General features: G+C 35.8%; 2 pseudogenes; one reads left to right on the top strand and one right to left on the bottom strand.

Annotated features, from left to right (window-relative positions):
- Window positions 1-2,584: 2,584 nt before the first annotated feature.
- On the bottom strand, window positions 2,585-7,921 carry LOC149002500 (protein translation factor SUI1 homolog 2-like; annotated as a pseudogene).
- Window positions 7,922-14,085: 6,164 nt separating this feature from the next.
- Window positions 14,086-15,663, top strand: LOC149002501 (epidermis-specific secreted glycoprotein EP1 pseudogene; annotated as a pseudogene).
- The last annotated feature ends 505 nt before the right edge of the window (window positions 15,664-16,168 follow it).

Genomic DNA, 16,168 nt, shown 5'->3' on the forward strand with positions numbered 1-16,168 from the left:
GATTATTAGTGCATTAACTCTCCAAATCATGAGGCTCTCATTCATAGAACTCATACGGTTTTAACTCATTTAATTCATGTAATAGTTGATGTCTAGATTCATGAGGCTTTTGTGAGATTCTATAAAAGGGTTCCGGGGTTTTCAAAAACCCCCCCCCCTTTACCCCCCCCCCCTTTCCCCCCCCCCCCCCCCCCCCCCCCCCCCCCCCCCCCCCCCCCCCCATAACAATATCATGAGTTGGAACTGTTAACAGATTAAACGAATTGTATATCTTATATCAATGGTTTGGTAATGAGCAAGGGTGTAATCATAAAAAGAAAATCCATTTGAAGAAAAACCCATAATCTAAAAGGTATTTGATCTTGTGGATTATCAAAGAATCAAACCCTTGTCATATGATGAATGAAATACCATAATATTCTATGAAGTATGAGATTAATAGAATGCGATAGATTGAATGTCACATTATTATATGAGGTATAACCAATAAAATCAATTTTTTTTGTTGCATATTGCGCAATCTATGAAGGATGATCAACAAAATGCGCTAAATTGAATTCTTATTATCATACGAGATATGACGAAAGAATTAATAATCTATTGTTTATTATTTGCAGTTAAAAGAGAAAATACAGAAGATAGAAGATAATTAGGCATGGATGGTGTCGGCAAAGGAATTAATACTATGACTATTTCTGGTTTGATGCTTGAAACTTTACAACTTGCGTTTGTTCTATTCCATTGAATTGGTTAATAATATTAATAAAATAACATATCTATCATTATGGCTTGGTTAATAATATTAATAAAATAACATAACTATCATTCTGGCTTATTTATCTCAAATAACTAATGGAATGACAAAATCATAGTTATAAATCCCATCTCTAGTGAATCAGTTTTCTTTATCAAAGAGAATTGTGTTATTCATAAAAAATCTGTCATTTAGCTTTCTAATTATCTCCCTTCTACTCCACAGATGATTAAACAATAGTGGAATTTGGTCGGAAAACTTAAAATTCTTCCCCAAGTATAGTAGATATTTATGAAATGGTTAGCCTCTTTTGGATCTGACAACAAATTAGAAAATTCTAAAAATTTCAATTATAAGTTCTGTTGCTTGAATTTTGAAGTCCTCTGTTGTTTAAAAGAATGTGAGCTATAAGTCCTTGGGGGGGGGGGGGTGTACTACTCTCCGTAGAGTGTTGAAACAAAATTTCATTCTAGAAACACACCACCCAAAATAAACGGATTTCTCTTCGACAGCTTGACACTTTGGTTGACTTGATCAATGCCAATACCTAGGTGAAAGGAATACTAATTTTATATCAGTGGGCTAATTTGATATCAAGTCTCTCGAAGTAATAGTGTTTATTAATTATAATCCCTATTGAAAGAGTGATTTTTGATCTATGACCTCTATTTTGTGTATGGCAGGATATCTACCAAATGTTTAGAAGGCTGAATCATCTTGATTGTTATTGATGAACATATTATCTCCAATTGTTATTTGATGAATATGTTCATCACTACTACATCAAGAACATTGATGATTTGCTCAATTGGTTTCATATGTATGATTTGGACATTCTAGAGCAACCGATCTCATATGGATTGTTATAAATTTCATAGTTACTTTCAGCACAGTCGCATTAGGTATATTTACGGATCGTTAGCTCCTAAAGCAATTGGTTTACAAATTAACTGGTTCTATAGTTACAAATTTTAAACTAATAAACAATGATGAGTTCAACTATTTGTTAGATAATCAAAAGTATAAGCATTAACAAAGAACTATTCTAAGGTATATCATCCATTAGCATGGTCTTTGTATTTTGTATTTTTGTATTTTTTTTATAGAAATGTTATTTGTATTTATAGAAGGAAAAAGTAAAAAAGTACATATCGTACATGCAAATCTCTAAAACAATAGATATTTACCCATCAAAGTTCCATTAATTCCATTTGACAAGTCGACCATTCAATCAATCTCAACAAACCATACTTGAGAAAGAAAACGAAAAAACCCACCAAAGAGACTAAGTGTGTATTTGGTAACAATCTTTTCTAAGAACAACGTTTTGAGCAAGAATTGTTTTCTAGCGTTTTTATCAAAGAACCATAGTTTGAGCATAATTTAATCTGACAATTTGGTAAAATTTGTGTTGAGAACGTTTGAAACGATCGAGACTTAAAAAAAAAAAAGATCTTATGAAGGCAGGAAGGAGCTAGAAGTTGCTTGTGAATGAAATTTGGGTCAAATGTCCCTCATTGACATAATTTTGAGATGTTTTTTGTATTCGGGATTCGAAACAAGTCAAAGTTGTTTTGCGAAAAGCCTTTTCAGAAAAAAATTGGATTGGTTCATTTCTTGAAATTGAAGGAAGGACCCATTTTACTATACGATTTTTGGCATTCTTTTGCGTTTTGGAAACGAAGGAACATAAAAAAATTGTTTTTTGACCCGTTAACAAACGCACCCTAAAAGTTAAACATAACAAACCATACGAGAAGGGAAGGAAAAAACCAGAAGGAAAGACCCTAACAATTGAACATGAACAACATGAACCTCAGCTCTCAAAACTTAGAAACCATGTATCTTGAAGTGTTCTTTCTTTGCAATTCCAGCTTTAATCGGGTACCTAGAGACGTTCTTTCATTGATCCCCTGGGAGCTGAATAACTTTACCTCCCAATTTGTCATCCACCACAACACTACCATTGCAACGGAACTCTTTCTTAAGATCCTTCAGAATGTTCTCACAACTATACTCTCGTTTCAGACCTTGTACGTACTGTTGTCTCGTTTCAGACCTTGTACGTCTGTTGTCAAGCTCTTCTTTCCATTCCTTAGTTGTATACGTATGTGTACATACTCCTTAGCTCCAGGGCACCTGAGTCCTTAGCCTCAGTAAATGGATCGTAAATAGAAGGGATCTCGACTCGATCGACCTCAACTATGTACTTTGATTTCAGAAGGTATGAATCAAAGATAAAACTAACCCGATCACTTTGTAAACTGCAGCAACGATGGATAAATTTAGTAAAAACAGCGAGAATTTAGAGAAATATATTCATCAGAGAAATCCTAATCAAGAAAACCTGAAAACTTATGAAGGTCGGAAGGAAGAAGGAATAGAAAGTGAACCTGATCAGAAGAGAAAAGAAGCGCAAACCTAGAAAATCGTACAAGTTACAGAAGAATGAGTTTATGAAAAGGTTTTGGGTATATATATATAGGTGTTTCAGAGGTATTGAGGTTCTATTAGAAAGTTTCCAAAGAGAAGGTGGATATCTTTAAAGGAAGGGTTTCCAAGGAGTAGGGATTACTGTTGGTGAATGGAAAAAATGGTCAACTACAGGGCTGGAAAGGCAAGTTAATAAGTTCATATCATGGAAGGAAGAGTTGAACTTGTTCGATCAGTGATTTCGAGGATTCTCATTCACAATTTTTCGGTGTAGTGGTGGTTTAATGGTATTATAAAGAAAGCTGAGACATGGATGCACAACTTTATTTTGGGTGGGGAATATTGAATTTATTAGAGATATTACAATGAGAGGTGGAAAACTGTGTAAACCACTAAAGGGTGGGTAGGAATTCAGCATTTGCAAGATGTAAATTGGGCATGTACATGATGAGTTGCATATGAGTTGTTTCCTTAGCGGAAGATTTGCTAATGAGTACAGTGGGCTAAGATGTGAATTGGGTGGTGTTGGAATCTATCTCTTAATAGGGGCATATTGGTCATTTTCTGTTTAAGTGGTTTAATTGTAGTTTATTTTCATTTAGAGGGGCATTTCAGTTCTTTCTAGTGTTTATATTTATACTCTTGTTTTGATTTAAGGTTTTATATGTTAAGCATTGGGTTTTCTTTCTCTTTGAGTTGCAATTCTTCTCTAGTTCTGTTGCTCTTTGGTCTGAGACTTTGTGGTTGGTTTTCTCTAGGGGTGCAAGTTTGGCCTTGGCGGCCATGACCCACCCTAAGCCCGCCTTGAGCCCTAATAGGGCTTGGGCTAAAAATTTTGACCCTAAGGGCGGGTTAGGGCCAAAATATTCTGGCCCTGAACTAGGGCCAAGGGTGGGCTTGGGAATACTCTCTGGCCTGCCCATCCCATCCCAGCCCGTCCCTGATTTCAACCCTGATCATGGCCCTGATTTTGGCCCTGATTTAGGCCCGATTCTGGCTCTGATTCTGGCCCCGATTTTGGCCCTGATCTTGACCCTGATCTTGGCCCTAATTTTAGCTCTGGATTTGGCCCTAATTTTAACCCTAATCTTGGCCTGATCCTGGCCCTGATAGGCCCATGATTTTGGCCCTGATTCTAGTCTGATTTGAGTTTGGACCCTCCACCCATATAGAGAGGAATTAATTCTAATCCACATGAGTGAATACTTGACACGTGTAGAATTTTAAAAACATGATCATGTTTTGTAAAAAATTAGTAAAAATAAATTATATCCTCATTACCAATGTAGTAAGCATCCATCTTATTTTGGCCCCATCTTGACCCTAATTTTGGCTCTAGTCTTAATGTTAATTTGACCTTGATCATGTACTAGATTTTTACCTTAATCTTCATATTAACATTGATATAACTACAAGTCTCAGCTTAGGGCTGCAACTAGGCCGAGCTAGGTCTGGCTTTTGCAATCCCAAGCCCACCCCTATATGTTCTAATCTGAGCCCATTCCCGCCCTGACCCTAGTTCAGGGCCAAGGATTATTGTCCCTAGCCCTACAGGGCCAAGCCAAGCCCATTCCCACCCTAATTGGGCTGGGTTGGCCCTGACCCTGATTGGCCCTGTCCCTGGCCCTGACCCTAATTGGCCCTGACCTGCCCCGACCCTAACTGACCCTAATTGGCCCTGACCCTAATTGGCCCTGACCTGACCCTGGCCCTGAATGGCCCTGTCCTTGGCCCTGACCCTGATTAGCTTTGTCCCTAACCGTGATTAACCCTATGTTGGCCCTAGCCTTAATTGGTCTTTTCCTTAGACCTAAAATATCAAATGTAAATTCATATAATATAATATATTATATGAATTTACATTTGATATTAAAGCTCATACAAAATGATAAAATAGTCAATAAGTTGATAGTGTTGCTTTAAACATAAATAAATGCGTACTCCATAATTCTATATTGAACTCTAAAAGTCTTCCATTGCTTTGGTGATGGAAATTGAAAACCTCTCTCATTATGCTGGTGATGGAAATTTAAAAGCTCTTTCATTGATATTCTTATTCAACAAAAAATTCATATTCAAAACTTTGTTAACAAGTAAATCAACGATAAGAAAATGATAATTTAAGTACAAACATAGCTATTTGTCCTTAATAATAATTTTTTTTTCTGAAATATCATATCGGAGGCAAAAGAAAGATGTTCATATTCATGATGAGAAGTTAGGGTGTAGATTTGTTAGACATTAATTCTCTATATACTAGCTTTTATTATTTCTAATATATTATCTCTCCTTAGTCCAAAAAAAAAAAAGATTTTCGGGAACTAAAAATGACTTAGTTCGAAAAATAAAAATGATATTAAAAATAATATAAAAGGTGAACTCATGGTTTAATATGATCAACATGACTGAAGGTCATAGTTGAGATATGGGTGAAAGTTTGGCCCTGGTGGCCCTGACCCACCCTAAGCCCAAATAGAGCTTGGGCTAAAGATTTTGGCCCTAAGGGCGGGCCTAGGATTACTCTCTAGCCCGCCTAGCCCATCCCGGCCCGTCCTTGATTTTGGCCCTGATCGTGTCCCTAATTTTGACCCTGATTCTGATCCTAATCTTGGCCCTGATTCTGGCCCTGATATTGGCCCTTATCTTGGCCTTGATCAAGGCCCATGATTTTGGCTTTTGATTTTGGCCCTGATTTGAGTCTGGACCTTCCACCCATACGGAGAGGAATTAAATCTAATCCACATGGGTGAATACTTGACACGTGTCATAGTTTGAAAACATGATCATGTTTTATAAAAAATTTAATAAAAATGAATTATATCCTCATTACCATGTAGTAAGCATCCATCTGATTTTGATCCGATCTTGACCCTAATTTTGGCTCTAGTCTTAATGTTAATTTGACCATGATCATGTACTAAATTTTTGCCCTAATCTTCATATTAACATTGATATAACTATAAATCTCGATTTTGACTTTCAATCATTTTGATCATATTAGACTATGAGTTCACTTTTTATATTATTTTTAAGATAATTTTTATTTTTTGAACCAAGTCATTTTAGTTCTCAAAAATCATTGATTTTTTTTTTTGGGACTAAGGCGAGATAATATATTATAAATAATAAAAGCTAGTATATAGAGAATTAATATCTTACAAATCTACACCCCAACTTCTCATCATGAATATTGACATCTTTCTTTTGCCTTCAATGTGATATTTCAGGAAGAAATAAAGAAAAAGCTTATTAAGGAGAGATAGTTATGTTTGTAATTAGAATATCATTTTCTTTAACTACAAAAAAAATGTCATACTAAATTATTGTTGATTTAATGGTTAAAAAAGTTTTGAATATGGATTTTTTTTGTTGAATAAGGATATCAATGGGAGAGGTTTTCAATTTCCATCACCAAAGCAATGGGAGACTTTGAGAGCTCAATATAGAATTATGGAGTATGAATTTATTTATGTTTAAAGCAACACTATTAACTTATTGACTATTTTATCATTTTATCATTTTGTATGAGCTTGAATCATCATATATTTCTATGAATTTTATTTTCAGTTTACTTGTGATACTTTTTTATATTTTTATGAATTTACATTTGATATTTTAGGTCCAAAGATAGGACCAATTAAGGTTAGGGCCAAGATAGGGTCAATCATAGCCAGGGACAAGGCTAATCAGGGTCAGGGCAAGGACAGGGCCAATCAGGGTCAAGGATATGGCCAATCAGGGCCAATCAAGGTCAAGTCTAATCAGGGCCAACTCATCTTGACTTGGCTCAATCATCTCGACTTGGCTCAATTAGGGTGGGAATGAGCTTGGCTTGGCCTTTTAGGGCTTAGTGCCAGGGACAATAATCCTTGGCCTTGAACTAGGGTCACAGCGGGAATTGGCTCAGCTTAAAACATTTAGGGTTGGGTTTGGGATTGCAAAAGGCCAGCCCAGCCCATTTGCAACCCTGCATGGACTAATAGACAAAATTCGCCAAATCTAGTTAGAGAGAAGCTAGATAGTTAGAGAACCCAGAGTTCGAAATATGTTGCAAAGATCAAAGGATCAAGCACAAGTTATCCTCAATAGCCTACCCTCAGAGCAACGGGCAAGTCAAAGTCACCAATAAAACTATGCTTGACGGATTAAAGAAAATGCTCAACCAACTAAAAGGAAGGTGGGTTAATGAATCGCCAAGTGTCCTCTAGTCATACCGAACAACCCCAAGGACGACCGTTGGAGAGTCATCATTCAAGCTCGCCAAGTCAAGCACATTTTATTGACAAATCTATTGCTACGTGTGCATGGTGTCGGTCTCCTACACATGTAATTGACAAATGCCCTAGCTATTCTGGAGGCCAACATAAAATGTTAGTGCGATGTTTTCAAACCCATACAACAACATGTACAATCCTGGGTGGAAGAATCATCCTAACTTTTCATGGTCTTAAGGGCAAAACCAAAATAGATTAAGCAATAATTCCACACAAAATCACTTTGGTGCCCCTTAAAACAAAGTGCACAATTTTCTTATAATCAAAATTTTCAGTTCACCCAAGCCCCAAATTTTCAGAATGCCAATTTAGCTAGGCTTGTCAATCCACCTATTGTGCCTTATATGCCTCTCATTGCACAAAATCAATCATCACCTGGTTAAAATAGAGGTAATAATTTGGAGTTTTTGCGTCTCTCTACCTTAGAGAAGGATATGGAAGTACTTTCTAGCACATTCATGACTTCTATGCATAATATAGAAAAACAAATTTCCACTCTTGCAAGTGCTTTGTTTGAGCGAGAAAAAGGTAAAATGCCTAGCCAGCCTGAGTTAAATCCTAGGATTAAGATTCAACAAAGAACATCAAATTCATCAAATCAAGTCAACCAAGTTGAATCATCCCCTTTTTCTTTAGCTTTAATTAATTTTGTGTCTGCATTGAGAAGTGGGAAAGGGTATTTAACAGGTGAGCCATATATTAATATAAAGAACGAGATTAGTGACTACTGTGATGAGGAGAATGTTCAAATATCTCTTAACAAAGGTTTGTCTGAAAAACCCATAGAAGTTGAGGATGAGCCAATTATTATAGCAGTACCTAAGTTTGCTGAACCACTATCTGAAATTATGAGAAAAGAAAAAATTTCAAATGAGAGTTCTTATGTTCCTAAGGCCCCTTATCCCAGCCGTTTAGTTAATAAGAAGAAGACTACAACTATGGAGAAATTTTTTGATGTTTTCAAAAAGGTTGAAGTGAATATCTCTCTTTTAGATGTCATATCTCAGATCCCCGCCTATGCGAAAGTGTTGAAAGATTTATGCCCTCATAAAATAATCATTAGCATTCTCAAAAAGACGTTCCTGGCAAGTAACATCAGTTCTGTAATTACTCAACATATAACAACCAAGTATAAGGATCAGGGAGCCCTACCATAGCTTGTGTCATAGGCAATACACACATTGAACATGATTTATTTGATCTTGGTGAAAGTGTGAATCTTTTGCTTTACCATGTTTATAAGCAACTAGGATTTGGAGAATTGAAAGCAACTAGAACTACTCTTCAGTTGGCAGATAGGTCAGTTAAGATTCCTAAAGGGATGGTTGAAGATGTTTTATTGAAGGTGGGAGAATTTATTTTTCCAATTGATTTCATTGTACTAGATACTAAATATTTTTCAATCAATGATGAAATCTTATAATTCTAGGAAAACCATTTTTGACTACTAGTAATGCATTAATCAACTGTCGAAATGGCCTTTTACGGTTGTCTTTTGGAAATCAAACGGTGGAGTTTAATATGTTTAGGATAGGGAAACAACCACAAATAGAAAAAGATATTAATATGCTTGAGGAGTCTTTGGATTTTCTCAATAATTTGATTACCAACTTTGAGATTGATTTTGATTTTGAATTTCATGAATGTATGGATATGTTGGATGATGATAGTGAAAGTTTCTTATATGAAGTCTTAAATTTTCACACACCTTTAGAGCCTATTAAACCCCTATTTATCACCATTCCCAAGCCCTCAATAATTGAACCTTCCAAACTAGAATTGGAAGAGTTGCCTTCTAATTTAAAGTATGCTTTCTTGGGACAAGATAATTCTCTTCCTGTCATTGTTGTCTCTACTATAACTTCTGACAAAGTAGAAGAGTTGATCACATTATTGAATGATAATAGGGAAGCATTGAGTTGGTCTATCACAAATATCAAAGGTCTAAGTTCTTCCATTGTACAACATCATATTCATCTTATGAAGGATGTTAAATCTTCTAGAAAGCCTCAACGGATGATGAGAATTTTCTCTTACATAGTCAAGGTTTTTCTTGAAGTCTTTAGGGATGACTTTTCTATTCATGATTTTTTTTTATTTAGAGTGTCTTCTCTATCATACATTGATATTAAAGATAAGACTAAAGCTTCTCATGATAAGCACATCTTGACTGAAAGGTATACCCCTCATTTGTCTTCCTTGTTTATGTTTTCATGCATGCATTAAGGACATTGCATTACTTAAGTGTGTATGTGTGTGTGTGTGTGGGGGGGGGGGGGGGAATAGCTTCTTTGTATATTTAACTTTGACTTTTGATTAATATACATATTCTTTCAATTGCTATGATGTGTGAAGTGAGAGTGATTTTGATACCTATCGTGAACACATAAAAACCCTGTTGAGAGGAAGGTAAGTATATATATATATATATATATATATATATATATATATATATATATATATATATATATATATATATATATATATATTTTTATATATATATATATATATGTTGAGATGGGACTTTCCTTAGAAAAATAAAAGGCCATTAACTTAAGGCATTGGACTATCTATGGGTTTTGTCGGTCCTTGTTTCTTTAGTTCAAAAAAAAAAAAAAAAAAAAAAAGAGTAGAAAGTAAAAATTGAATTCTTTGGAACTGGACAGGGCACTCCAACTCAGGAATCGAAGTGACTTTTACATCACTGTCTATGTATGCATATGCAAAGCAAAGCTACAAAGTAACTTGGGTTTCTAGTGTTTGCTCCACCATGTCATTCAAACCAACCGTAGTGGAGTAAAGTAAAGTTCACTACTTAAAAGAAAAGAGAGAGATAAATACAAGTGTCTTCAATGCCTTGGTAAAATTGTTTGGTCAAAAGTACTTCAAAATTAAGTTTTTGGTCCTCTTACTCTATAAGTGGTTTTGCTTGAAGGAGAGGTGTACTTAAAAGATATAATGTGAGTCTTTGATTGAGATATATGCTTAGTCTCAAGAATCAATATGGGGTAATAAAGTTCAAATGTGGGGGATCTTAAATCGATGGTGAGAAAAATTGCCGTAGCTATTGATCCTGTATGAGTACTTACTAATTGTTAGAGTTGAAATTTGCAATGTTTTATTTTGAGTTGAATTGGAATTTTGGATGTCTATTATATGCAAACATCCACGAGACAAAACTCATCCTCTAGGGGTAACCTAGTGGTTTAAAGCTTGTTGCACATGATAAGTGTAACTATGATTCCTACGAAAGTGAGTTAGGATATTATTTTGTTGCATTAGTTTATTACCTACATTTGTATTTTTTTCCTTTTTATTCTTACTTGATGACAAGCTCAGTCTAAGTGTGGGGGAATCTGATGAGCACATTTATGTGTGAAATCTTAGGGCATAAAGCATGCATTTTATACACTTAGAGTGGAGCTACCTTGGGTTTTATGTTGTTTTTGTAGATTTTAGGACTTTTTAAGATTTAAGTAAATATTTGGAGTTTTGGGTATGAAATATGCAATTTTAAATGTCAAGAGGTCTGTTCAAATTCTCAAGTGCGAAAATGGGTCTGATTTGGAGTATGATGGGCTAGAGATGTGATTATGGGCCAACTCCAAAATATTTTAGAGATATAAGAAGCAAATTTTTGTCTGCGGCTGAGATTAGAAATTATCAATCAAATCTACAGAGGTATTATTGAGAGAGTCTTAATGGGGAAAAAGAGTCTTTGCATACTTCAATATCTTATTTCCTATTTGGGACTTGATTAAAGAAAGAAAAAGAGGAAAAAGAATTATATTCAGAGAAGGAAGATGGAACAATCCAGTCTGTTTTTGAATGTCTCTATCCAATTTCGACAAGTCCTTCATCGAATGGTCATCCGGTGTTTGCTCAAGCTGATTTTAAGAGGAGAGCTTCACGACTTCTTGATCCTCAAATCCAACAGTGGAATTATGTATTTGATCTCCCTAAGTTAATCCGATTAGTACGCCAAAACCCTAATTGATTGAGTCAGATAGGAACTCTGAGTTTGATTCAAATTTTGTCAAGATTCATATCCCATGTAAACTCTATAAAAGGAGAGCATACTATAGCAAGGGAGGACGTGTTTGAGAGCCTAGGAGAAGCACCCTTTCTTTTCTCTTTAGTTTATTTAGGCTTCTCTAGTTTTCTTTGATTGCTTTTGTGAGATTCTAATTTTTAGATTGAATGTTTAGATTTAATTTTTCTATATAATGCAATTTCAAGTTCAAGTTTCAAGTTTGAGGATTCGTTTTTCTCTAGGTCTAGCAATTGCAGATCTTGATCATTCTAGATCTGGTTGTTAGGGTTGGTTGAGATTCGAATCGTTAGTTCAATTCTTTTTTATTATTTGAAGTTCAAAGATGCAAGTAAGTAATATTCTTCAATAATCTTCTCTCCCCCCCTCTATTCTCGCTTCTATCTACCCCTTCATATTCTTAATTTAGGATTTACTTTTAGCATTTATTTATTGTTCTCCCTTCCCTTGGGCCCTTGATCAAAGATGCCAACAGTCGTGCCTCTCTTTGGTTAAGGTTACCATTTTTCTTTTATTGCTTTTATTATTTCCTTTATGTAATTTTTTTCCTCTAATATCCGTTCCCCCGATCGGTTGACTGTAAGCTACAGCAAAGGGTCCACAGTCAAAGTCATTATAATTATACTCCCCTTCCCTAGATCCAAAGCTGACACTCGGATCACTTCCCTTTTATTTTTCGAATTTTTTCTGCCTTTTATTAATTATGCGTTGGTTATGTTTGCTTTATTTGTTGTCTCACTTCGATTGCATTAAATGTATGGATTATGACCGCTCGTTTAATTTAATTAATAAGTTAAATCTTTGAATCATTACACTCTTGCATTATGATTAAGAGGTTAATTCTAAAGTGGCATATCTCCTAGAGATCAACCCGTTAGCTACACAATACCGTGCACTTGCAGTTATTTTTAATTTCACAAACAGTACTGCTTATGCAATGGGAGATTGGGTGGGGAAGGCAACTCCTTTCCCCACACCATCTCCAATAACTACACCAGGAAAGGAAAGAAGAAAGAGAATTCTAAAAATATCAACTGTGTTCCATGTGTTGCTTTACTTGGTAAGTTAAGAAAACTCTTGGGTCATCCTAAACCTCCACTTTCTTAGGCCCCAAACTTTACACAGTCGATTTTAGGCAAAAAGGAAGACTTATCCGCACACTAGAAAGGTTCTAATCCTGTCCTAAAAACCACCTCCAAGAAAGTGCATATGAGGTCTAATTCTTCTCACCTTGGATCACATGTTCAGATGTCCTTGATCCTATGCTTCAATCACTATATAAAATACATCAAAGACAGACCCTTGTTTTCGTGGGAGCATTTTTTTAAAACTTGTCCTTTCAAGTTCCCCTCGACTAATTTATCATTTATCTGTCTTTCATTCATGAGTAGTGAACCTACTGTGACTAAAACTAATTCCAACAATGAACAAGAGGATTGCCTAAATGTTATGGTGTTCAAAAGTTGATTTATAATGCATGCTCTCAGTGTTCAATTCTAAGAATAAAGAAATAAAAAACTCTTATCAATATTTTCGCTTTCGCATAACCAAGAAGATAGAGAAATAATAAAAAAAAAAAACAGGTATCGATCTATCCGAAATCATTTGCCTTGAGGATCCGGATTTCGTTATCGAGAGAAGCTGAGAAGCTCTAACAATACCGTCAGTAGACATTGATGAGAGCTGGTCATCTTCGAAGCTGGCTGTCCTCAGCCATTGCTGAAGCCATTATCAAAAGAGAGAGAGATGAGTCGAACAGGTAAATGGAAAAGCTCCATTATCAAAAGAGAGAGATGAGTCGAACAGCTAAATGGAAAAGCTAGACCTTTCGGATGTGTTCGGTTAGACGGAGATGAGGCGTCATGATCTTCTTAGTTAATGAAGCTTTTATTATTTTGAAAAGAAAAATTTTACTAAAATATGCAATAGAATTTATAATAAGTTTATCTTTTAGATGTATGATATTGATTAAACATTTTTAATGTGTTTTTATTTTTTCTATTTAACATTTTTTTAGTTTTCAAAAGAAACTTTTCATATTCCTTTGGCCGTTAATGGTTTTTTTGAATAAACGAGAAGGGGAGAAATTGAGAATTAAATTGATTTAAATAATTTCAAGAATTTTAATTGATCATTATAGACATCATTTATTATTAATGCAAAATTTTAATTAATTAAATATAAAGAAATATTAGAAGAAAACCAAATGTAACTATGTCTCTTAAATTCATATTTTTATAATAATAATAATAATATATGATACCATAAAAAATTGGAGATTGAAATATCACATGTGACTTTGGCTGCTCTCTCTTACAAAGGTCAAATAAAATATTTGGTCTACGGAGACTGATGTTCCCGTGAACGTTGTCACGCACAAATTGCCAAACGACCGCCAAGAATACTGCACGTGCCACGTTCCCTGTGCCAGCGGTTTCCATTCTTTTTATTTCTTAATGCAAAAGCCATTCATTGATATACTACAAGGCCACGTTAGAAGTCAGAATTTTTTAGAATTTCAGGTCTATAGATTATACATGTATAACTAGATTAATGTGCCTTCCTTCCCCAAATCTCAAGTAGCAGCAAAATGTCTTCTGCTACTCCACATTCAGTGAGGTTCGTTACCTTCTTCTTCATAAGCATATTGCCTTTAACAGCTCTAGCCACTGTTCCTGCTTCCAAGACCTTCAAATTCATAAATCAAGGCGAATTCGGCGATTACAGTGTCGAGTACAGTGCAAGTTACCGAGGCTTAAATCTCTATACATTTTCCTTTGCTCTTTGCTTCTACAACGTCACTCCCAATGCCTTCACTCTTGGCCTTCTAATGGGTAGCTATCGCTCTCAGTCAATCATGCGTTGGGTTTGGGATGCCAACCGTGGTAACCCAGTTAAAGAAAACGCCACTCTAACATTCGGCACCGACGGTAATCTCATCCTCGCCGATGCCGACGGCAGTGTTGCGTGGCAAACAGGCACGGCCAATAAGGGTGTTGTTGGGCTAACGCTTCTCTCGAATGGAAACTTGGTGTTATACGATAAGAAGGAAAGGTTTGTTTGGCAAAGTTTTGATCACCCAACTGATACACTCTTGGTGGGTCAGTCACTTCGCCCCGGAGGACCTAACAAGCTTGTTAGTCGTCTTTCCGACATCGACGGCTCTGAAGGTGCTTTCAGTTTTGAATTGGAGAAGAAGGGATGGGCCATGTACATGAAGAGCAAGAACTCTATTAAGCCTTTGCATTATTATCTTGCCGGTCTTAATGGACTTCGAAAGAATGCGACGTTGACACGTTTCCTCTTCAATTGCACCCCTGATATAGCCGTAGCCACTGATTTTGATTTGACGTTCGAGCTGGAGTTCAACAATGTGTCTTCTGGGGATTATATTCAAGCCGTGGCAAAGTATAACGCAACTTCTTCTATGCTAAGAATAGGATATGATGGTAACTTAAAGATGTATACTTACGATGACAATGATGTTTGGAGAGCATGGGAGATCACCTATACTCTCTTTGACAGGGAAGGAACTGTGAGTGAATGCCAGCTTCCTACGAGATGTGGGTCATTGGGAGTTTGTGAAGATAATCAATGTGTGGCTTGCCCCACCCGAAAGGGCATGTTGGGGTGGAGCAAGAGCTGTGCTGCTCCCGTGTTGCCTGCTTGTAACAATGGTAAGGGTGTGCCCAAGGTGGACTATTACAAAGTTGTGGGTGTGGAGCATTTTATGAATGCGTACAGTGAGGGAGATGGACCAATGAAGGTGGCTGAGTGTAGGGAAATGTGTACTAAGGATTGTGAATGTTTGGGTTTCTTTTATAGGGAAGAATCCTCCAAGTGCTTGTTGGCTCCTGAGCTTGGCACTCTCACAAAAGTGTCAAACAATAGCCATGTTGCTTTCATTAAGTATTCTAAATAGAGTTTGTTTTCTGTTCATTTTAGTTTTCTTTTGTGTTGATTGATGTGCTATTTCCATCAGCTAGCAATTGAGATAAATTTATCTTTTTTTCATGTTATAGACGTGAGAAAGGATATGCATAGCTTAGGCCTTGTATCTAGCGTGGCCTCGAACAAAACTGATTGAAGGACAAGAGTCCATGTAGCCGACCCCATTTTGTTGGGACAATGCTTATTGTTGTTGTTGTTGTTGTTGTATATACGTGGGGAAAAAAATACATTACCATTGAAGGATTTCGTACCTCTGTAATAAAGAAGAGCAGTGGGTATAATGAAAGTTCCCTTTGCGTTTTGAATTACTTGCTTTGTGTTTTATCAATCGAAAACCTGAGCGCCGGAGCTTCTCTATTCAATAATTATTGAGAAGCTTAATTTCGACTTGCAATTCTCAAAATCATAATTTGATTACCAATTTTTTTACTTTTGTTTTCCAATGCATAACCACAGTAAAACTTCCAACTCGTTTCTGTTACAAGTAATATCCAAACCATATAAACAACCTATAACCAAAAAATAAAAATAAAAAATAAAAAAAGAAGAGTGCCTTGGAGTCACATTATCATTGGATTTTTATCATATCTGTTTTTAACACGGTCCATTTTAATTCATTCCTTTTGTGACACATTCAACCGACATTGATCTTATGTTAAAAATGGTTTTCACTTTGTTTGAGCCTGCATACCTGCATCAGTTTAC

This window comes from Hakea prostrata, chromosome 10 (genome assembly GCF_041222555.1).
Source record: "Hakea prostrata isolate BN-2017 chromosome 10, UWA_Hpros_2, whole genome shotgun sequence".
NCBI lineage: Eukaryota > Viridiplantae > Streptophyta > Magnoliopsida > Proteales > Proteaceae > Hakea > Hakea prostrata.